At 39.4% G+C, this 24573-nt stretch overlaps 1 non-coding gene and 1 pseudogene across 1 annotated transcript; both read left to right on the top strand.

Moving 5' to 3' along the window:
- Window positions 1-1427: 1427 nt before the first annotated feature.
- On the top strand, window positions 1428-1500 carry Trnak-cuu. Its single transcript has one exon. It is a non-coding gene; the product is annotated as a tRNA-Lys (tRNA).
- A 16085-nt stretch (window positions 1501-17585) lies between these two features.
- Window positions 17586-22768, top strand: LOC114634754 (annotated as a pseudogene).
- The last annotated feature ends 1805 nt before the right edge of the window (window positions 22769-24573 follow it).

Here is a 24573-nt window from a genome sequence, read left to right as displayed (position 1 = left end):
CCAATGTTAGTATCTTAAAATAGCAAATATTATGTCACATCATTCTGGAAGCATCTGGGGTTTTGCCCAGTTGAAAAATTCTACTTGTAGTCTCTATAGAGGTCCGACCCTTGTCCTGAGCTGATGGAAAAGGAAAGGTCTGAAAGTTTGCTTCTAAGCCCTCTCTTTTGTCTATTCACAGGAGCATTCAACTTTATGCTTTTTAATAGTATTCACCAGAAATGTCAGCTCTGTCCCATAGTATAAAGCAGTACAAGAGAACACCCAGCAGTAATGAAAGTCATTTGGTACAGCAGAATTGTGGGACTGCGTAAGGGTATCCTGGGTCATGGTTGAGCAGGCGCCTAGAACCCCGAGACTCTGCAGACTCTGCTGCGTGGAATTCTGCGTGATAAGGGTCACAGGTCTCTATGTGGGAAGTGGAAGCTAAGAGGGCCATATGGTGTAGGAAATCTGAAGCAACCTTCTGTCCTGTGACCCTTTTCAGGCCGAGGTCTCCGGGGCTTCGAAGATTTCTACCAAGCTTTCTGGCTTTCTCATAGCCCACTGCCCCACAATTCCTCCCTTTTCTTTTATAAAGGAGAGGTGTCATCAGAGTAAGTGTCCCCTACGTTGGGAACAGTTTGATATTGAACTAAGACTTGATTGGTGGTCACCTTTGCAATGTTACTCATTTGTTGCTTTAAAAATTGAATGAGGCAAGGTACCAGGAGAAGTAGAGATCCAATGGCTAGTACGGGGCCAAGGAGGGGAAGAATCCAAGCCATCAAGGGGTTAGAGTACTAAGGGGTAGGGGTGTTGGGAGTATAGCATGCCTGGAGGTTCCCCGGAGTTCTTTGAGCATTTGTACATCTTGTTCTACCAGCCCAGATTCATTGACATAGAAGCAGCATTCCTCCCCCAGTAAAACACAAGTCCCCCCATGTTCAGCAGTCATCAAGTCCAGGGCTCTCCGGTTTTGGAGAGTCACTCCTGCCAAAGAGGTTATCTGGCGTTGAAGGGACTCAAGGCTGTCCGTAGTAGAGGCCATTGCTTGGTCAAGCTTGTCCTGGAAGTCGCCAGCCAGATGCTGTGTTTGGACAAGGGCTGCGCCAGCAGTTCCAGTAGCACCAATCGAAACAGCAAGGCCTAGTCCAGTGAGCAGAGGGATGAAGATTTCTCTCTTCTTTCGGCTTCCTTCCATCTGTAAGGCGAGTTCTTCTGGTTCATAGAGATAAACCTGGGGGACAACAATCACAGGGGTGCAGGAGCCCTGAAAATGAGGGTTGATGCAGGCACCTGTAGTGCCTTTGCACCAGAGGAGGGCAGGAGGGCTAACACATACTGGTTTGGTGATGGCGATGTCACGGGCACATGTGAGATGGGGTTTTGAGGAAGACCCTACAAGGCAAAGAGGTGGGGGTAGGTCAAAGAGAGGAACATCCTGTGCCCGGCTAGCTCAGTCGGTAGAGCATGAGACTCTTAATCTCAGGGTCGTGGGTTCGTGCCCCACATTGGGCGCAAAAATGTGGGGAAAATTTAAAAAGGCCACCACAGTGGCGCAAGCCCTGGAGGGGCTTCTGCCGCTGTGGCGGGTCCCACATTAGGGAGGGAAGTCCTATGGTTCCAGCGGCCTGAGGGCCTTGGCAGCGGCAGGCCCCAGTAACACGAGGAAGTCCTTGGTTCCAAAAAGGTTTATTGTCATGGCGGATAATAGATGGATCTAGGCATACCCCCCAAAAACTCAGGGCAGTCCCGAGTTATATAGGGAGGGAGAAAGGAGGAGTATTGGGGGAGCATCTGGGGGAGGAATGTTTAATTTGCTCTGCCCTCTGGCCTTCATTAGTATGTAAATCCCTAGGGCCTGAGGCCTATAGCCTGGGCTATGTGACACTATGGAGATGTGACTGCTTTTCAGGATCCTGGATGATGGGGGGGACCGAACTCCTGCCGGTTCTCATGCAGAATTCCACGCAGCAGGGTCTGCAGAGTCTCGGGGTTCTAGGCACCTGCTCAACCATGACCCAGGATACCCTTACGCAGTCCCACACAGAATGACATAAGGGTTGAACACCAGGGTACAGAAATTATCAAAGATTGCTATAGAAGCAACATGTAATGACATACTTCTGTAAAGATGTATACAATGGTTTGGGACAGTTTATCAGTAGGTAAACCACTTGTCACCAACAAATGTGAAAATGTGCTGGGCAAATCCTATCACTAAGGAGATAGACAGATCCTTATGGCTCTCACTAGTCACACAGGTTAATTGATAAACTCTCAGCAAATGAGACCTCTCCCCCACCTCTCCCCCACCTCTCTCTCTCTCTCTCTCTCTCTCTCTGTATGTGTTTGTGGAGTATGAGTCTTTGTGTGTATGTCTGTGTTTACGCATGCCTGCATGCATTTGAGGGTACATGCATATGCATGTCTCTCCCATCTCAGTGCTTGGATTAGTGATATGTCCTACAACACCCAGCAATTCTACACAGGTTCTGGGGAATGGACTTAATTCTCTAAAGAGCTGAAAGTGCCTTATTGACAGTGCTATATCTCCAGCTCAAAACCAACTCCTACTTTAGTCATCTTTGTTCTAGATATGGGAATTTTGGAATCAAGTTAGCACCACAGTGTTTATTGAGTTTTCCAATCTGTATCTGTGTATATTATAAATTCTAACCCAGTGGTGTTTCAAAAAATATTCAAATATGTTTCTGCCCCTCCTTTCTATCAGCGTTCTACTGTTCCTGGTTCAATCTCAAAGTCCCCCTTCATAAATTCTTACTTTCCTATGAATTCTCTGCTTTTAACTTTCAGATAGAGTTGGACACTCTATCTGCATCCAGTCATTTCTACACTTGTATCACTGAAGGCATCCTATTCTATTTCCCTTGGGGAGTCTCTGTTTTTGTTCGAAGCTTCCTTTCCTTGTGAGAACATTCTTCTGTAATTCTCTTTTGAACAAGAAGTATACCTACCTTTCCTTCCACAAAGAATGTATTGCTGCCCCCCTGAAGCAGGATGTTAGCTTCATCTGTGGTGGAGACACTCATGACAAAACTTGCTCCCACTGACTTAGCACCTCAGAGAGCTCAGAGTCTGTGTAAGAGAAACAGGCTACTCTTATAGCAACTTTTCTTGTGAAATTTTTTAATTCCCTCAACTAACATCAGGTTAATTTTAAGTGAGTGACCCTTTTTACAAGCATGTGCTAGTGATTCTTCTTTGTCAGTGCTCAATATCATCTCTCATCTTGTAGATCACTAAAGCACACCTAAGAAGAAAGGAAAGGAATTCTAGTTGATAGTAACCCTACTTCAAAGTGTGGATCAAAGTAAATTAGAGAAAACCTTCCAGAGTTTACAGATGCTGATGAAAATGGATTATAATCATTTTATTGCTGTTAGTTTTGATAAATGTTTATCCTCTCAATGTATGTTAAAGATGCATGGGGGGGTGCTGTAAAAGATGCAGGCCTGGGAAGATGGATCAGTGCGTAAAGTGCTTGTGCAAACATGAGTTCCTGAGTTCAACTTGCGAGAATCTACATAAAACCCACATAAAACTTATACTAGCAGGAGCATGGGTCTGTAATCTCAGTGCAACTCTGTTGAAAAGAAGGAGGAGAATCGCTTGAGGCTCACAGATCTGCTTGCTTAGTAAATGCACTAACAGAATAAGAGATCCTGTCTTTAAAAATATAGAGGCTAAGAACCCATAACTGAGGATGTTCTCTGACTTTTATATGTCGACTGTGGCATGTATGCACTTGTGAAGATGCAGACAAGCACATGTACACATACAGAGAGAAACAATACTTTCTAAAGACTGAGGCAATTTAAAGTACCTAAAATATACTATATTATAAAAAAAAAGTGAAAGGAAAGAATGTGGCTCCTTATGGCAATAAATCAATTTTATGTGCCTATGATTGAATTCCTCTTTCAGGAAGGTCCTCTAAAAAGATGATAGTGATCATCAAACCATCAAATTAGACATTCATACATTTAACTGAAATGAAAGCTGAGTAATAAAACTCAAAGCAACAGTACATGTAATTTCCCTCTGAATATTCTGACTCCCAGCTTTCCTAGCAATAACTAAGTAAGCCTGGATGTCTTGGAACACAGGCCTCTGACATTTGTCAGGCTTTTCAATAAGTTGGCAATGAAACTCTAAATCTTTGCAAGGTGGACAATAAATTAGCACACTGCCAAAGTTACTGAAAACCATAGCGCTCATTTTACAGCTGAAATATTTTTGATAAAATAATAATCCTCCAATAATCTCTCCTAAGCTTTAAATAACAGCCCATCTCTGTACTTGAAATTCAATTTTGTTGGCTGGCCTTGTCTTACAAATACATTTAGTGGAGTCTGGAATATCATTTCATCCTGAAAGCTGAAGTTTTTTGTCCTGGCAGAGTGGAACAAAGGCAATAAATCAAGGACAGCATGAGCAGGAATAGAAATGGGATATTGGAAACTTATTTCCTCTGAGTGGACTGGCTTTCTCCTCATGCCTGCAGGTATATTGAATCTGGGATATTATGCCAGTGTTGTAAGGATATTGAGTTCCAGCCATACTGCATCCTGGCTGGCAATGCTTCAAGTGCTTTAGATGCATGAATGAAATATACATGCTTATGCTAGCATCTCTAAATAACTGAAGCCCCACCCTGCTTTCTGTTCTCTTACTGTCTCCCATGTGAGTAGAGTCCTAAGTTGTCCAAACTCATTTTCTTTCACTGCTTTCCTATTTTTCAGTATGAATAATAAACAAAGGGTTCATCAGGGTATGGAGACAGTAGAAGGTTAAGATTATAAAACCAGGAGCTGTGTTTGGCAAGTTGGTCCTTCTGGAGAATATATTAATTAGAAGGTATGTTAAGATTTCTGTCAGGTATCTGTTATGGTATCAAATAGTTAGTATCTTTATGGCATTGCATTATGTTATTCTGAGAAGATATAAACACATTTTCACTCCAGATGGGCACCAAGAAACAAGTAAAATTATACCAAAGTACATCTTGAAAGATCAATGACTTATTGGTTTTACATAGCACAGGGAAAAAACTATGTACAGAAGCATGAGTCACCCTTAAAGAGTTGAATCACCACAATGTGCCCCCACCAAATTTGTTGTATCACCAAAACGTCAAAATTCATCATAGATATTAATCTTCAGGAAACTACATCATGGAATATTACTTTTAATTCATCCTAGTATTTGTATATTCTTTAGCACCTCCCACCATCACTCACAGCTGGATGAAGGCAAAGGAGTAAGAGACAAAATCTTATGTGAAGTTCTCCTAACTGTCGATGAAGGCAAAGGAATAAGAGACAAAATCTTATGTGAGGCTCTCCTAACTGTAGTCCACTATCTGCTATGAAGTGATAGTAGCTTCATTGCCATTTTCATGGATGTATCTGCCACTGGGTCATCCTGCTGTAGTAGCCATGGATACTGAGGTGATTCTAAGATGGTATATTTTATGACCAGAATAACAAGTACCACACAACAAATGCTCACTCTTGATAGGCAACTTGGTAGAAGCACATCTCTAGGCATGTATGTGAGAAACTTTCTAGACTAGATTAATGACTTGGGCAGACTCATTCTAAATGGGAGGAGGATCACTCATATGCTTTCTATATACAGAATATAACCTGAGCACAATCACTGTCTGCTTTCTTCTTTTTTTTTTTCAAGTGCATTAAAAATATTTTTATTCCAAAGTATTTTAGCACAATAACATTCTTAATAGAGTTAATGTGCTTATGTATGGGGGTACATACATGCCACAGAAGATAGGTCAGAAGGCAACATGGAGCAGTCAGTTCTTTCCTCCCATTATGTAGAGCCTGAAGATCTAACTCATTTAAGACTAGTACCTGTGGCCACTGCGCTGCCTCACTGACCCTAAACTTTTTTTAATGCAAGTTCTAAAATAATATTGTACCTCACAAGAAATCAAAGAGCTAAAGGATAACTTTGTTGTTGTGCACATGTGTACACTGTACTAGTACCTAGGATCTAGTACTACAGACCTCGTACCTAGGATCTAGTACTACAGATTTAGTACCCAGGATCTAAACACAGAAAAATTAAAATGAGGTCACAGAGGTGCTTACCTAATCCTTTAGGTGTAATGCCACTGCTGTCAGCAGGGTTAATAACCCAGTAGTAATATTTTAATGTGTGCATTAGCTGCAATACTGTCCCAACTCTGCGTATGGTGGTATAGATGGTAGCAGTTCCAATAAACTCAGCAGACAAGTAGGTGTATAGGGAAAGTTGAACCTTTGCAGGTGTGTGTATCCACATGGCAGGATTGAATAAAATGTGGTCACAAAGCTGCTTCAGCAACGGTGCTCCATGAGACAGGCCATCCAGGTATTTTGCAAATGATAAAAACTGCTCCAAGACAGCTCTAGTTATGTGAACTCTTGATGACTTTTCAAGTAAGTAGCCAATGACTAAAAAGCCTTTTCCACCCAGATGAGCAAAAAGTGGGAAAAATACTTGAATCCCTCCAATTGAATGGATTGCACTATGAATTGAATGCGTTACTATAGCTTTCACATCCTGGAGCATCAATGCATGTGGGTAGTGCACAAAGATGGATGCATTTTCTTTTGCTGAGGACTCCAGGCAAAGCTGAGCATCTGTGGCCTGGGCGTTGTAGGAGAAGGCAATACTACTCTCAAGCTTCCCATCATACCTGTTTGTGATGCTCTGCCAAATGAATATCACTCTCAGATTTAAACTTGAAGGTACTCTTATAACCAGGTCCTAACTGATGTACTGCAAATATCTGTGCTGGGTTAAGAGCTTCGCTGAACACATACACAGACCCAAGCTGGCCACAGAATACCCTATTGGCATCAGCAATTTCTGAAGATCCAAGAAAGCACTTGTCATAGCTATCATTTGTGTTAACATTCCAAGCCATGTCACCATAGGATACCAGCTGGCCATTAACATAACAACGGATCTCACTGTTCCTCCATAGATTGTAGATGTGGATGATGCTGATCATGTACCACTTGCAAGGCTGGAAATCATACTTCCCACAGTGCTGGAAACCTTTTCCTTTGGACTTCAGAGACGTGACTATCAAACAGTTGCCAACAAAATGAGCAGAGTAGCCTACTCCTTTGCTAGTATGAAAACAATACAGATAATGTTTATCCTTATCAACATTAATATTATTTAATGGGTCCATTCAAAACCAAGTGTTGAGAGTGAAGCCATTCAAATAAGGCCACTTTGCAATGGGAGGCAATGCAATTGCCGCAGCACTACAACCAGGAAAATTGTAAAATGTATCAAGACCATGTCTTTGTGGCATCTGATTAAGAACTGACAATAATTTTATTGCATGCCTTGGCCAGATTCCACTTTCCCCTCGAAGCATGCTGAATAAAAGCTTCAGCTCCTTGACAGTGATTCTGTAGCTTGCAAGAACTCCCAGCATATCCACTAGAAGATCTGCTATCATGTCATCTCATTTTCAGCAACACTTGCTCAATCAGGCCCACTTCTGTGCTGGTCTGTAAATTCCGAACACTTTTTCGTAGGATGGCTGTAGACATGCTCCATATTTCTGCTTGGCATGTTACATCACAGTGCTCCAAAAGCTCTGTCATGCATGTTATGCTCTTAGCATCCTGGATAATAAAGTTCATCTCCAAATCAAACTCCCCACCAACCAGAGTTTCAAAGGTTTAATCCATCATCACAATGGTGGGGAAGCATAGCAGCTTGCAGGCAAACATGGTACTGGAGGAGCCGAGAGTTGTTCTACATCTTGCTCCACAGGGAACTCTTATTCCACACTAGATGAAGCCTAAGCATAGTAGTCTCAAAGTCCCCACTGTCTGCTTTCTGACTCAGGATGCTGCCATTAACAGCTTTGGTGCCATCATTCTCCTATTATGATGGACATCCTTTTTACCTGTGAGTCCAGATAAATTTTTGACTAGTTGTTTGGATCAGATATTTTGTTCTCTTCAATGAGGCAGTTAAGTAATTAGGCATCTAAGTCGCATTTACCTGGATTTTTGAGAGAAATCAAAGCATCATCAGGTCTGTGGACTCAAGGAATCCTCTGTTAAGAATGTTGTCTCCAAACTCCCTTAAGTTGCAGGCAGTCCTGTTGTTCTTTGATCTTAAAACCAGCTTCCATGGTAGGCTGGATTGTAAGAGGCAGAGGTGATGGTTGATTCCAAGGAAACTGTTTCTTTGAGATACACCAGGACTGATGCATATTTTACCACTTAGTTATATCTCAGAGAACTCCATATGGTGTCACCCTAGAATCATCGGCTGACTAGTGTTCATGGTGTTGGCAGGTACTCTTAATATTACTGGAGGATAATGGTATCATCAACAGCTTTCTCACAGAGACTGTGAGGTAGTATGTGCAATACCTGGACAGGTTCAAAACAGACAAAATCCAAACAATGAAAAGAGAAACTAGGCATCAAGTCTCAGATTAAACAAAGAAGTCATGAAGAACTGAAGCATTCTTGGGAACAGAAAATTTTCTCCAATGGTGTGTCTCTGGGAATATCAGCCGCATTCAGGGTATATTCTCTGTGTGTGTATGTGTGTGAGTGTATGTGTGTGTGTGTGTGTGTGTTTGTTTGTGTTTGTGTGTTTGTGTGTATGTGTATGTTATGTGCTTTTTAATTTATTATGTTTATGATTTTTTTGTCATCTGAGTTTTCTTCTTTTTTAGTTTGTTGGGTTCTACTTTTATTTTTGTCATTCCTTTATATGAGAGATGGGTGGGGAGGAAAAGAGAAAGAGAGAATTTGAACAAATAGGTTGGAAGGATACAGAAATAGCAGAAATGAAAGAATATAAGAAAATATATAAAAAATTTTAAGCAGAAAAATATTAAAGACACAGGTTAGAAATCGAATTTCCTTTCAGGAATTAGCATTTTTGAAAGGCTTCGGCATGAATGCCACCTTCAACTTTCTTCTACATTGCTTATTTCTTATTAAAGCTGAATACTCTTATGTAGTCCATTTAAGCACCTAATGTGTCATATATTTCCAAAATATTAAATTGATAAATCTCCCAACATCAAAAGAAATTACCAATAAAAGCATCATATTATCGAATATCCAATCTGTTGTAAATTTTAAAATTTTACTCAATCAATCTCTGCTAGTTTAAGATAAAAGTAGTTATAGAAAATGTTAGTAGGAATAAGGGAATTAGCAGTAATGTGGGGATTCTGTATTGTTCTGTCTCCTGATCTGCATGCATGCATCTGTGAAAGTGAGTTGTCTTACTAAGAACACAAGTTATTTTTGTAATATAACTATACATTATACCTCAGTGAGCATCCAAACAGCACAAAACAAATCAAAAACAATTTCTGTGTGACACAGGGCTGGCCTTGAGCCTGTCTAAAGCCTTCACATTGGATTGTACCTACAGGTCTAAACTCTGGATGGATATAAAGATCATTAGATGTGAAGTCCTTGCCTCATCTTGGTTTAGCTGAATTTTACATGGGACAAGTATCTCCATTCTATGTTGGGTTATAGATTGGAGGGCTTAAAGAGGACCCTCAAATAATGTAGTAGGGGAATAACAAGTTTGTTAGAAGAATTTTTGATGTAATGGCCAGACAAGAATATAGCAATATGTGAAGGGATCAGTCAGGGGCTCTGAAGGAGAGTATCTGCGCTCATGTGGGTAAAGTATGTTCATATAACTTTGTGAGGATGGAGTTGGGAATTCTCAGCACAAGTCTTCTGCATTGAGGTCTCTGATTACAAGGCAGGAGGCAGAGAAGGGAGTAGGGAACAAGATGCATGAGTTTGATATAAACTCTCATCCAAGGTGATCTGTCTGGCATTGAGGTTGTCTGTTACCTAAGCACTTCCCAGAAGTTTTATCATGGCATTGTCATTGTCTGTTAACTAGAGATTCACAGACCAAGTCTCAATAGGGTATCAGTTGAAAGACGGAAGGCTGCATTTTGACTCTGAAATTAAATCCTTATAATTTGCATATTCGACTCCCACCAAAGTTTGTAGATTGTAACCACATGATCATTGGAGTTTCCTGTTTTCTACTACTAAAGTTTTCTCAACAAGCAACATGGTAGTAAGAGCCTCCTTAACACACTACATTCTGATGTTGGTTTGGAATTTTAATCAACTATCAGTGCTGTTCAGTAATAATCTTTGTTTATACATTCATTGAGAACTTCATGTTTGTATGATGACTTTAATTTTATCACTGCTTGATTTTCCCTCCAACTCCATTTAGGCTCCTGTCTGTCATGTCTTCCTCCTGTCTTTATCTCATTTTCCATATTTCACAGAGTCCAATTAGCGTTGACATTATATGCATGAGTCTGGGACTATGCACTGGAGCAACAACAATTTTGCCAGGCTAATTCTCTGAAAAAAAAAATCTGGCTGTGTCTACCACAACAAACTTCAATAGCCAGTGCACCTCAACTGTGTCCCTTCTTCACAAGACTTTTACTTAATCATGTATAGTTCTAATCTCACTGCTGCTGTAAGTTAAGCAGAACAACCTCTGGATCTTACTATCTTCCCTCCTCCTTTTATAATGGCATGATTGTAATTAGGCTAGCCAACTTCTCCTCCTCCTCCTCCTCCTCCTCCTCCTCCTCCTCCTCCTCCTTCTCCTCCTCCTTTTTCTTCTCCCTCTCCCTATCCCTCTTCGTCTCCCACTCCCTCTCCCTCTCCTTCTTCTTCTTCTTCTCCTTCTTCTTTGTGTTAAACTGTGAGCCAAATAAATGTACATCAATTAGAAACCATTCAAACAATGAGAAAGGAGTCAATGCAGTCTGTGTTTCACACCTGCTTTATTTATTATGACCTTTCACCATTGGTGCTCACTCAGTGGAGAATGTACTTAGTGCATAATCACCAGGATGAGTACAAGGAATGAGCATTTGGATCTCCACATAAAAGCCTGGAGGGAATAGTAACCTTCATGTAATATCAGCACCTGGGTGGGCTGGGACAGAATGCACATAAAATGCTGGTTAAATAAAATAGTTTTATCTAGAAATTGTGTCTCCTCAATAAAGTAGGAAATTTGATTGTAGGTGAGGCTAGTTATCAGCCTCTGACCTCCACATGCACACATGTCCACCAACTCTCAAATGTTAAATCACATAAATATGAGCATGCATGCACCCAATGTGGATTCCAAAGATGCATACGTATGAACTAAAAAGGATTTTTTTATCTTCCTTTTTATTAGAACTTTGGGACCTTAGGCTATTTAACTCTCTCCTTCATCTACTGAGACTAAACTAATGGCTTTAAACCAGTACAGTAACTATTATAGTCATTCTATTGTATATGTGTTTGTTTTCATAGTACACAGGGAATCCAGTGCTGAATCATACTCTATGCACTGTTCATGGGCAGATATGATGTACTCAGGATCTTCCTTCTAACTGAGAGCATGCGTGAGTGTATTGAAAAAGCACATCTTTACCCAGAAGGTTTCTTTTTCCCTTAAATTTTGAAAAAAAAAATAAGAGAAAGGAAGAAAGAAACGGGGAGAGAGAAACATAGAGGGAGAGAGAGAGGGAGGAACAGAGAGAGAGAGAGAGAGAGAGAGAGAGAGAGAGAGAGAGAGAGAGAGAGGAAGAAGAAGGAGGAGGAGGAGGAGGAGGAGGAGGAGGAAGAAGAAGAAGAAGAAGAAAGGAAGCCAAGAAGAAAAGATGGCTTACAGAAAAATGGCTCAATGTCTCAGTAATATCTAGGCAGACTCATTTTTGCTCCAGATTACTGATATTTATGGAACAAACACCGATGTTACCTTTTTCTCTCTGAAGATCTTAGATCATGGGCTATACTTGTTTACGTTTTGGCAACAGAGAGAAAATTTAACTAAAGCAATTAGATTTCACATAGAAATCAAAGTATAACTATCTCAAGTGAAAAACCAGCAAGACAGTATCTAAGAATAAGATTGTACACCAGCTGAATCCATGTCTTCAACCAGAATGAAACATGTGAATAAAGAATTGTAGGAAGCACAGTTTTTTCCCCCAACAAAGCTTATGTGGACTCTCCCAATGCCTCAGTGAATAGAGTACATCTCAAGCAAGAATGAATATGATTGCTCAGATCACTAGAGCCCAGGTAAAAGTTTAGCTTTGCATGGTGGACTGGTTAGTGATACTAACACTTTCTACATGCTTTTTGTTCAGTTCAAATGCCCTGCCTGAATATACAAGGTGAAGATCAATGAAGGATGACTCCTTTCCTCAACCAAGGGCCTCTAGACATGTACACAAACATATACACACAAACACACACACATACACATATGCACACACTGTATAATATACTGTTCTTGTCCCCCTAAAGAGAATACGCAGAATGGTTTTGCTATGGTTCAGTAGTTAAGAGTCCTTGTTGTTCTTCCAGAGGACATTACTTCAACCCCTAGCACCTCCACATCAGCTTACTACAAAATGTAATTCCAGTGCCACAAGATCCAACCCTGTCTTCTGGCATCCACTGATACCAGCACACATGTGGTATTCATACACATCAGACAAACACATCTATGCATTTAAAAAAAAACGAAGAAAAGAAAAAAAGAAATGGAAAACCTAGAAAGAAATCATACATTTGCAGCAAGTGGTTTATTTAACAAACTCTGGCATTTATTATGGTCTGAGAGTTCAGCAGTATGGATACTGATTATCCTTCTAAGAATTCAATAAATTTGAACCTAGGATTCTACACAGCACAAGAGTTATATTTATGGCAGGACTGATAGGCACAGTACACATTGGTCTACAGGAGGTAGAGAACCAATCATGCCTTTGAGTTTTATTCTGGGAAAGCTACCTTAAAGGACAGAACTAATCCTGGAAGGACTAATAAGCTCTCTTGTCCTATTGTTTTGCCCAGAGCCTTTCGTTATCTATGTATAGACTACTGTTTTGAATGTGGCAATGGTTTTACAAAGCTGACTTATGGCCAACATTTTGTCTCATGGATCAGTACAATCATGTTCCACCTTTGTACGTTTCTTCACCACACCAATTTGATGCTCATCATTAAAAGCAAAAATGAGAACTGAAGGTTTAGGAGATGTTCTGGAGTGTGTTTGCCAGTGTACATATATGATGTCAGGAGTTGCTTTGGCCCTGGAAGAAGAGAAAGCTCAGTGTACCTGCATGGGATACCAGGGACCAGCCACTCCTGGACCAGAACTGAAGAGCTATCTGTAGAGTACTCGAGAAGATAGTTCATTAAGTAAAGAGCTTACTACATATGTCAGCTAATGGGCACTGGGAAGAAACTTTTGTCTGTGAAGGGCTTGCTATGCAAGCATATAGACGTGAGTTCCATTTTGGAAAACGTTGTGTAAAAAGCAGGTGAGAGGTTTAGCAGTGGCTGTGGTGTGGACCCTTTCCTCTCCCATGATAATGACTTCCTGGGTTTTATTTTGCTTCCTCATGCCCATGAGAAGTTTGAGACTTGACTTACATCTTCTTCCAAAGCCTTTGAAAACTGAGATCTTCTGCAGTTTTCTTCTGACAAACCCCTTAGAAGCATTCTTGCACAGAGGAAGACAGACTGATTTAAAAATAAAATCTCAGTTTCTGCATTCATTATTAGAATTGCTAGCTAGACACAATCCATCTGTCAATGAAATTTCATGCCTATCCTGACCTTGATAGAGCCATTCTTAAGACAGCTGTGTTTTCTATTCTGTGTTGTATAATTTTTCCTCTAAGTTTCTTCTGTTGTTGTCTGTTACTTCTGATCAAGGCTCTTTGAGAGCATAAGCCCTTTAATTTGTTGTCTTTAGTTGCCCCTACTCTTGTTCCCTCTAAATACCTGTCTGCTAAGAGATATGTTTAACCAAAAAGTCACCTTTAACTTTTTTTCTCAGCCATGGCTGGGGTAGCATTCAAACTGTTAAGAGGAATACTGCCAGTTCTGTAACCTTTTAGGAATGATTTACTATCTCAGAGAACACAGCCATACCATTAATAGCAATGTGTATGTCACAGTTGGAACTGAATGTGCTCCTCAGGATCACAGATTCAATGATTGGTCCCAGCTTGTGGCACTATTTTATGGCAGTGCTTCCTTTAGGAATTTGGTTCATACTGACAAAGAAGCTATGCTTAGTACACTCTGAAGGATCCAGTCTTCCACTTCTGCTTCCAGCAATGAAGATGGCTCTGTCTGAGGGAGTGCTGGCATATCTGAGATAGTCTGTCTGCCTTTCTTCCCTGCTAGTTTGGACTAAGGCTTCTCTAAAGTCAGAAGCTGATATGCCTTTGTCCCCTTCATTCTACTTTGTCACATAATTTTGTAGCATGAAAGAAGGTAAATAATAATAAAATGGAGAAAGATAGCTCAGTCATTAAAATCCTTGCCACAAAAGCATGACATTAGGGGTTATATCTCTAGCATCTATATAAGATACCTGGATATGAAAGTATATGATTTTATTCCCAACATTGGGCTTAATGTCAAGCAGATTTTTAGGTATAGCTTGTTCACTATTCTAATTGACTCTATAAACTGAACAAGTAAAGAGTGACTCTGTCACAAAAGATAAGGTAAGAGCAATAAAGATAGCGTTTGTTGACCTATATCTCTATATGCACACATATTTGTAGCCACACTCACATACTCCACATAAACAAGGGTACATATATACATATATGCACACAAGAATAACAAATATAGTTTTGGTAGATCATCAAAAGCCATCATATTGTAAGTGAAATGAACCAACCAAGAGCCATATGATCTCACTTATGTGTGGAATTGAAATTGTTCATCTCATGGAAGTTGAAAGAGTATTATTTATTGGACCCTGGAAGAATAAGGAGTGTGGAAAAGTGGTCAAAGCTATTAACCATAATGGCTAAAGTGACCAGTGGCTAATATGTTAAGAATAAAAAGTTCCCCTGTGTGTTATTTTTGTAGTGACTATAAATCATAATACAATATGCCTTTCAAAAGCTATAAAACAATAATTCAAAAATTTTCATCTTAGTGAAATGATGAATGAGGAGCATGCTTTCTCTAAGCTTATTGTAAAATTGCACAATGTGTTCAAATAATTAAACTATCACAAGACACAATGTGTAGATACACTGACACAATGTGTATGGCTATTAAAGTATCATATGACATCTTATCATGTATACATAGTTTCTCTTCAGTGTGACAATCAGAAAAAAAATTTATGGCCAGGAATGTAGCTATCTTTGTTGTGGAACATCCTTGATTAATTCTCATAAAACCACCCATGGTGGTGGCACATGCATATAAGCCTGATACTTGTGGGGAAAGGTAGAGGCTTGATGCTCAGAAATTTAAGGTGCTTCTCAGCTGCTTAGTGAGTTTGGAGGCAGTTTGATTTATAGAAGATAATTTAAAAAAATCATGGCTAGGAAAATAGGTTTACACTGAAAAAACAAACAAAAAAATGTCCCCTCTGAACTGTGAAAATGTAGTTGATTGTACCTGAGAAGTAGCTTCTTTATTTATTATTACAGTGGTTAATCGTTTAGGAATTGTCTAAGAGAGAGTTGCTATTAACCCTGCATATCAGGAGACTTACTAGGTTACAAGGTCACACAGTACTTGCTATTCATTTCGGTCTGTAATTTTATGTGATAGATGATATCAGCATTATTGCAAGCCATAATGAAGGAAATAAAACAGAATGGGCTTAAATAAACTTCCTCTTTATAAAGAAGCATATCATGCTGGCTCTGGGGCTTAGTTGGCAAAGCCCTTATGTTGGCTACGTGAAGCTTGATTTTCATCTTCAGTATCACATATACCAGGTATGGTGGTGCATGGCTTAATCTCAACAGTTGACATATGGAAGGCCAAAGAAAGATCATAATTTCAAAGTCATTGTTGGCTATATATGGACTATGAAATCATAATGGACCACATGAGACCCTGTCTTAAAGATAGAAACAGGGGTACAAATCACAGACTTTCAGCTGGCACTCTTTAAAATCTGTGTGTATGCCCACTGTAACACATAGTCTAGTCCTAATTGGTTAAGGAGAGAGTTGGGCTTCTACTATCTCTAATAACAATGAGCCCCTCCATCAGGCATGTGTACACACAAACATTTGTAAGTTTCTCTTAAAATTATAGACAAGTTGCTCTGTTGTTTCATCTCACCAGCTGTACTTTGTCTGAAGAATGAATTTATTGAGTACAAATCCCCAGAGAGAAGATGCTAATTAAGGCACAGCCTTCTATCCAGCTGTTTTATACAGAGAAGTAGTTCATGTTTAAATAAAAGACAGGTGCTCTGGCAGAAGCCTGTGCAAGCTGTCAGAAGTTATTTCTCATTGAATGGCAATAGAAATAGGATCTGCCAACAAAATTACCTTAAGTAACAGACAGTAGCTGTTGTAGAAACTGCTGAGGGAAACCAGGGAGAAACCATGTTTACAAGCTGACTATATGGTAGAACCAGGTCACTTTCTTGCTTTACACAATACCTTCCTGTATTACAGTTGATGGCATCAGAGGGCAACTTCAGCTGTTGGCTCTCACCTTCCTTTTTTGTTGGATGCAAGGCCTCTTATTCTTTACCATGTGTAATGAGTAAGTTAGCCCAACTTCCCTGAGATTCTCCAGCTGTTGCTTCCCCTCTAACTATAGAAGAACTTGGGTTACAGATTTATGATACTTTGCCTACTAGATTTATATTCATTGTAGGCCTCAATAAGGGTCAAGTATCAAACAGTATGCATATCAGATATTTACATTACAATTCATAACAGTGGCAAAATTACAATTACAAAGTAGCAATGAAATAATTTTATGGGTTGGGGTCACCACAGCATGTGGAATTGAACTAAATGGTTAAAGCATTAGGATGATTGAGACTCATTGGCAGAAATCTAATTTTATGTACTTAATTACAGAGAAAACAATTGAAAAGACTGGTTTAGTTTCCTGTTCTGCTTCATAGTTAGTAGAGGATTTCTGGTAAAGCTTAGTCATCATGATACTCAAATTCCTCCTACCTGTCCTCAAGTATTACAAAATCCCTTTCAAAGTATAGGAGTGTCACTGTGGTAAATTGTGGAAACATTGTGTGGTCTCTGGGGTTGAGAGTGTATCTTGTAATGTGTTATGAATGTGATGAGCTTGCACTGTGTTCTTGAGCAGTCTGTAAATTAATTCAAGCTATCGACAGGCTAAACAATGCCCTGGTTGTTTTAAAACCATTTAAGTATTAGTGTGAATGTCTACATATAAATACACTCTTCACAGAAGTGGTTATAATCCCCAGTGAAGTATTGATAATTGTGTACACACCTCTTGTTTGTGTTCCAGCTTTGCCCTGGGACCTCAAAGCACTTTACAAATATTAACTGCAAACAATAAATAATACATTGGGTTTCTAAGATACTTATCACTGATGACCTAAGTGTTTGTCTCTCTAAGCACTCTAACAGTAATAACACCAGTACCACCCAAGGGCAAGCATAAGCACATCTAGTCTCTCTCTGGAAAAAGATTGCAAACAATCATCCAGCATATTTCAAAAAAGTGACCATGGAAATGTGGAGAAATCATTGTAAACTGGAGATGTAAGATCACGCAGGTGGCAGAAGTGTCTTGTAATATAAAAACCATGGTCCTGTATTAACTTTGACCAGTACATACTGTGTTAATCAGCCATAAGGATGAATGGGGAGGGATAGTTTAAAGCATAGACATTGTATCTACAGTAGGGAGCTAATGAATTGCATTTGAAATGACTCTGACAGATTCCCAACTGTGTTTGAAATCCCATGGCTGCTTTCTAGTAGTGGGAGTATTCAAGATGAAATGAATGTAGATAAGATGCTCTCTCTGTCACTACTTTCTCTATTTATAGTCCCTCCCTTATCCAGAGAAAATTGGTAAAGGAGATATTTGGGTCCTTAGGTTACCATGGAATTCAAGTATAATTGAGCTAGAATTCACCAAATGTGTTTGTGAGTCATACGTTTTTTCCTTAAAACATAAACAAATAAAAGACATTAGTTTCTTTCTATGTAAACTCACCACTTCAGCATTTTATCTCGTTTTAAAATTTCTTATGGTAGCACAGAAATCAAAACTGGAGATGATCATTAGATCTTTAAGCGTTCTGCTAGACTGCTGCCTGCCTGCCCAGAAAACTGCACACTCAGCTGATAGCAGCTGTTAATGAGACAGTTCCAGGCAGCCAGCCATCTCTGTGTTCAGTTCTGCACTTGTTTCTTTTTCAGATTGTTTTGGTGGGGAAGGAGCCCTTAAATATGACATAGAATTAGCAGAGATGTAGTCAGAATCATTTTAACACTGACCAGAATAATGGCACACAGAAACATCATCTAGTTTGATGATGATGGAGATGAAGAAAGTGGTGATGGATGTGATGTGATGATAATGATGAAGCCAGTGCAGTGTTTATCCTGGTCCCTTATTCAATTCCTGAACATTTAGCTTCAGAGCATGTAAAAGACAAAATCAAAATGACAAATCCAATGCAATTTATCATATATTAGTGTTATACTCCCTGCACCCAAAGTATTTCAAATAGTTTCCTTCTGCACAATGTTGTGAACTATGTAATCATGCTGCATTCAGACCATCATGCACGAGGATGCTTGTTTATTTGGGCAGTGTCATCTAGATAATATCTCGAGGGCCTGGAATCTGATAAAAGCTTATTACCTTAAGCTATTACTCTTCTTTCTTGCCTATCAAGAAAAGCATGTTGATGAGTAGGTGTACAGATTCAAGATTTGAGTGGGGTCAACACACTATGGAACTCTATAGTGATTCCGTTATTAAAGAAATGTGGGCTATCTTATGAAAGAACATGTGTTTTTGGTCTCATATAGCATAACTGAACTTTAGTTTGATGGTCTGGGAACTAACCTGAAGTTGACCTTGAAGAAGGGGTTTAGTGCAATATGTCTGGCTGCCTATGAATTGAACAAGGCAGTCTTTTGACTGTAGGAGCTTCTTGTACATAGTTCTTAGGTTGGTTGTTTTGTTCTCTCCCTCTCTTCAAAATTCTCTTCTACTATTCCTTGCTAGTTATTTAACTAACAATAATATTCTATGAAAAATATGGTTGTTTCCCCTCTCATAAAACAATTTTTTTCCTTTATCATATTGTATTAAAGCTCTCCGGTGATTTTTATTAAGTAATATTCAACACAAAAGAAACAAAGATGAATAAATTACTCATAATCTCAGCTGTCTCAGACCTCCCATTGCATTGGAAGAGTCACATATTAATAAAATAGATATCGTATTAGAGACATAATTTAATGCTGTGAAAAAACCTTATGTGAGAGAATACACAATGCTTTATTTCTTTTTTAGTACTGTGAAGACCTATTTTAAAATGGAGGAGGGCAAGAATGCAAGGAAAAGATTTTCCAGAATACAAATGTTTTAGCTGAGATCAAATGGTATAGGATTGGTGTCTGATTTGTGAACCTTCATTCCAGCAAAGGGAATAACTTTTTTCAATGCTTCCTACAAAGCAAGAAGGAGTGGGTAGAAGGTTTAAGAAAGTCTAGTTGCCATGGACAAGGAGACTGCATCCTGTGAAATAGGTCTAGAGAATGGGCTCACCCCATGTTACCTCTAACTACAACATGCTACACATTAAGGCTACCCCCCTTTTTTCGAAGATACCATCTGCAAGCTCAATCTGTCTAAGATGAGGTTTTTCTCTTTTCTTATTCTGTCTTCCTTGATTTCTAGCTATATCTCTTTATTTTACCACTCACCATTCCCATCTACCCTATAATGAGGAATTAGTTTTAAAATATTCTAAAATGAAACTTTGACTATAATATGTTATGCAATGTCTCCTGCAGGTGTGTGAGGAGATGCTTTATCTTCTCATGTTGCTGTTTTGGGTAGTCATGGTACCTTTGGCAGGTAGAACCTAGGCATCCAGGGGAACTTCTTGAGGTTAAGGTCTTACCCTTAATCTAAGCCTGGTTTTTTCTTCCTGATTTGTCAAGATGTGAAGAGTTGATACTTTCTGCTCCAACCAATGAAGATAGAACTTCTCCCGGCACTTTGCTTCCCTTTTCTAAGGTGCTGTAGAACTCTGCAGCTTGCCCAGTCATCATGCTTTCCTTACCTTGATGAACTATGGAATTGTGGAACTTCCCCAGGCACTGCACAGTTCTGCTTTTACTCTATTGGGGTTCAGAGTAATTTACTCTCTTTTCCCTTGCTAGCTTCCCATCCCTTTTATTTTTCATGGAGATATTTGTAGCTTGGGTTTTCATTTATTTTATTATTTTACAATTGCTTAAAAGTAAGAGATTATCTTGAGATTAGTACAGAATTGCCATTATTTGCATTATTTGAACTACTAAGATATTATTGGGACTTTTCAAGTTGTACTATGTCTATTTTACATAGTGAGTCAACATTTAACTTATAGGTTTAGTGAGAAGTTTTAGTACCTTGGATTTGAAGTGTCACCAACTGGCTCATGAGTTTGAACACTTAGAACTAGGCTGATGTTTAGAGAGGTTATGAAAACTTAAGGATGGTGAACCCAAATGGGGAATATCAGAAGAAAGAGAAGTACCTTATGTGTTAGAGCTTGTTAGTACTTCTACTTCTGTCTATGCTCCCTGAACTACGATGTGAAAAGATACCACTTCACACACCTGTCACTAAATATGGAATCATCTAAGTTGTCAGGCCTTTCCATACATGATAAAATATTTTCCCTAAAGCCTGCTTTCATGGCCACAACAATTCTTTAAACTGAGGCCCCAGACTTTGGAATGGTATTGTCTATATTTAAGATGCATCTCCTCAATTTAATTCTAGTAGTTCCATCACAGTCAGGCCCAGGGCTTGTCGCCTAAGTGATTTTAGATCTGCTCAATTTGTTAATTATCACCTTAAGTATATAATAATCACCTACTAAGTGCAAGGAATATTTAAGGATATATGATTAATTTGTGAAAATATGGCTTTCTGATTGATGGAATACAGCCCCCAGAACAGTCTTTTTAAAACTACAGCCAAGACAAATTCATACATAATATGAGATTATAAGTCAGGGACTGGATACAATTATGTAATTGATCATTGGCATTACTGACAAGCACTGAGCCACAGAGCATTTCACAGTCTGTAGCTTTATCATCTAAAAAAATAATAACTACTTCAAATTAATATGCCATCCAAATTCTTATTCTGGGGAAAACTATTGCTTCTTTAAGATGGGGTGAGAAAAGCAAAATATCCCTCATAGATGGCCAAGAAGCCAACTTTGTAAGGTTACATACTATGTGTCCTCAAAGTCTCCTCTACATCAGGCAAAAACACCTAAAACCTACTATGGCACATAGTAAGAATTCTGTAGATTATACTTCCCTACTTCTCTGGACACAAATTCTAGATAGATGCAAATCTGTGCTCCTGAGACCAAGGCAAGTTTAAAATAAGATGGAATAATTAATACAGAATGAACAGTATCCTAGATAGAATTTTCACCTTCATAAAGGTGAGATTTTAGAGCCAGTACCTGATGAAACTCCACTCCCTTCAAACCTAAGAAGTTAAGTAATGAATTTCCTCCATGACAACAAGCAAGACACAAAGGCTATGTGATGTTGTGCATGTGGGAAATGCCTGAAGCTATTTAAGAGCTTGGCATTCTGAGTGTTAATGATTTCAGAATGTGGTTTAGGAAATCATCTCTAATTGACCATCATTATATTTTCACTTATGGAAGTGCTTGAAGCCAGCTCAAATTGCTTTGTCTTCTTTATATTTGACAGAATACTATAGTGGAGCTAACAACTACTGAGAAGATACAAGGCCCAAGCTACTGGGCCATCTCCCAGTGTCACTACACTGGAGTGTACAGTGGGTTGACTATCACCCACCACCACCCTGAAAATGGTGGTAGTGATATTTCCAATCTGCCATTCACAGTGGACTCTCCTGAGTCCTACTTAGAAGATATTAAATGACAGCATTTTACAAAGCTCAAAGTTTGAGTTAATAGCTTCCCTAGGGTCAGGTTTGTTCATATTCCAAATTTGTGCTAGGCACTGTTTTCCAATTAGTCCTCACATACTCCTCTATCATCCATCCAAACACACAAGCATCCCATTCTTCTTTGCATAGCAAAAGCTATGCTCCCTCCCTCCTTCCCTCCCTCCCTCCCTCCCTCCCTCCCTCCCTCCCTCCCTCCCTCCCTGTTTCCCTCCCTGCCTTTTTTCCTTTCTTTCTTCCTTCCTTCCTCCATCCTGTTTTGCTTAGTTTACAATGTCTGCTCTACCCTAGAAGCAGCTCTCCTGCCACGGCCTCTCAACCCTGAAAATGTATGCCTTCTCCAAGTTCATCTCTATCCACTCCCTGAATCAAGAGCACCTCTCAGCTGCTGAGTAGTCTGCAGTGGAGTTAAAGTGACCACAGATGCCAACTGTTGAGAGCTTCAGCAGCTTGGCGTTCGCAGCTTCCAAACCAACGATGTTTCAAAGGACCTTGATACAGCTGCCAAGTTGATTGGAGCTTGGGTTGTTGTAGTTGGGGTGGCTGGCTCTGGGGTAGGAACTTGGACTGTTTTGGGGAGTCTCTTCATTGGCTAAGCCAGGAACCCTTCTCTGAAGAAACAATTCTTCTACAGAATTCTGGGCATTGCCCTCTCAGAGGCCATGGGGCTCTTTTGCCTAATGATGGCCTTTCTCATTCTCTTTTCCACGTGAAGCAGCTATCTCCACTTCCACCTCCCATAGTTTCTTCGTGTCTCATCTGCCTTGTGTGTTCCTTTTTCTGGACCTCCCCAAGTAGTCTGGGGAAAGTGCTTGGCTCAGGGTTTGACAAAGAGAAGACAAGTAAATATTGTATTAATAAAAACAAAGTAAAACAGGAGTTTCCAATCCCTATTTGTAACATTGCAAGCTTCTGATAGAAAGTTATTGTGGATAGATCTTGCTTCAATGATACTGTACAGCTTCAGTCCCCACTTAACCTGCATACAAGCTCTTCAGAGGGGAAAATTGAGTGCAACAGTGGTGACTGAGACAGGAATAAGTTCCTGACATACTTCCCCTGCTTCAGGAAGGGCACTAAGTCAGGCATGATCCCTTTTCCAGAATAAAGGTATTTCCAAATGTAATTGTGTGTGTACGTGTGTGTGTGTGTGTCTGTGTTTATGCCCATATTAACACATGCAGAAGAAAGATACTTTATATCCCTTTCTCTCACTTTCAACCTTAAGCCCTTGAGACAGGTTCTACCACTGAATCAAAGGCTGACCGACCAGACTACCCAGGGTCCACCTTATTGTCATTCCCAGATTTTATGAGAGTGCAGGGGATTCCACCTCAGACACCCATGCTTACAGAAGTGCTCTTGGCCACTGAGCCATCTCCCAGTGTCACTAATCCCATTTATTTATTTATTTATTTATTTATTTATTTATTTATGCATTTATTATTTTTTATCCTTTCCTCTAATAAAGCATTCTAGTTTTAACTCTTGCTTGTGCTGTGTGTATGGGTGTTTATATGTGTAATTCATGTATAGGTGTTTGTGTTTATTTGCTCTTGTGTGCACATGTGTGGGTGTCAGAAGCAGAAGTCTGGGTCTTACTGTATGGCTTTCCATCTGTCTGTTTTCTGAGACAGGGTTTCTCACAAATTGAAATTATTTGAATGAGTAAGCTGACTGGCCAGTTAACACTGGGGATCTACATGTGTACACTGTATCTGACCCTGAGGTTTTAGGTGTTCACTCTGAGTCTAGCTTTTTCATCAGTGATGGATATAAAAACTAATTTTGCTTGGTCTTCTAGACACCAATTCAAAAATGTTTCTTCTCTGAAACCCTTTGTGTCTTTCTTGTTTAGAGCTGAATTAGCTCTGTTGAAATACTTCTTTTGACCATCTTGTAATGACTGCTTGTGGCTCTCCATTGTTCTCCGGTACCTTGCTTTTATGAGTTGGCAGCTGTAATACTATACATTTCAAGGGGTGTGCACTTTACGTGGACCATGTCAATAGATGGCCTACATAAGCAGAATCATTTACAAGACAACACAGAGATGAATAACATGGGAGAGAGTTTCTCATGAGAGGAAAGTAATAACTCTCAGTAACATTCTACTTACTAGGCACTAAGTCTCAGATGGTCATCAAATATTCCTGCATTCCATCAGTGCCTATGCCCAGTGTATAAGCAGTGAAATAGAAGAATATAGTTGTTTCATAATAAAGTGCTTACAATGGCACTGAATAAAGACTACATTTATTATTACATTTGTCAAAAACATTAAGAGTATTCAAAGACATGTAAAAATGACATTACTTTCAGATATTTTAAAGCTTGAATGTTTTTATGAAGATTGTCTAAAGTCAAAAGAAGTTATATCAAAAAGCATAATATGAAATTTATCAAGCTGCATCAATGGGACTTTTTGCAGGTCTAATTACTGCATTGAGTCCTAATGACTTCAAATCACATAAACCATACACAAATAGGAAAAATGTTTTCATTTTAATGAATGTAA

This window comes from Grammomys surdaster, unplaced genomic scaffold (genome assembly GCF_004785775.1).
Source record: "Grammomys surdaster isolate TR1022 unplaced genomic scaffold, NIH_TR_1.0 1087, whole genome shotgun sequence".
Classification (NCBI taxonomy): Eukaryota; Metazoa; Chordata; class Mammalia; order Rodentia; family Muridae; genus Grammomys; species Grammomys surdaster.
This window is presented reverse-complemented; position numbering and strand designations above follow the sequence as displayed.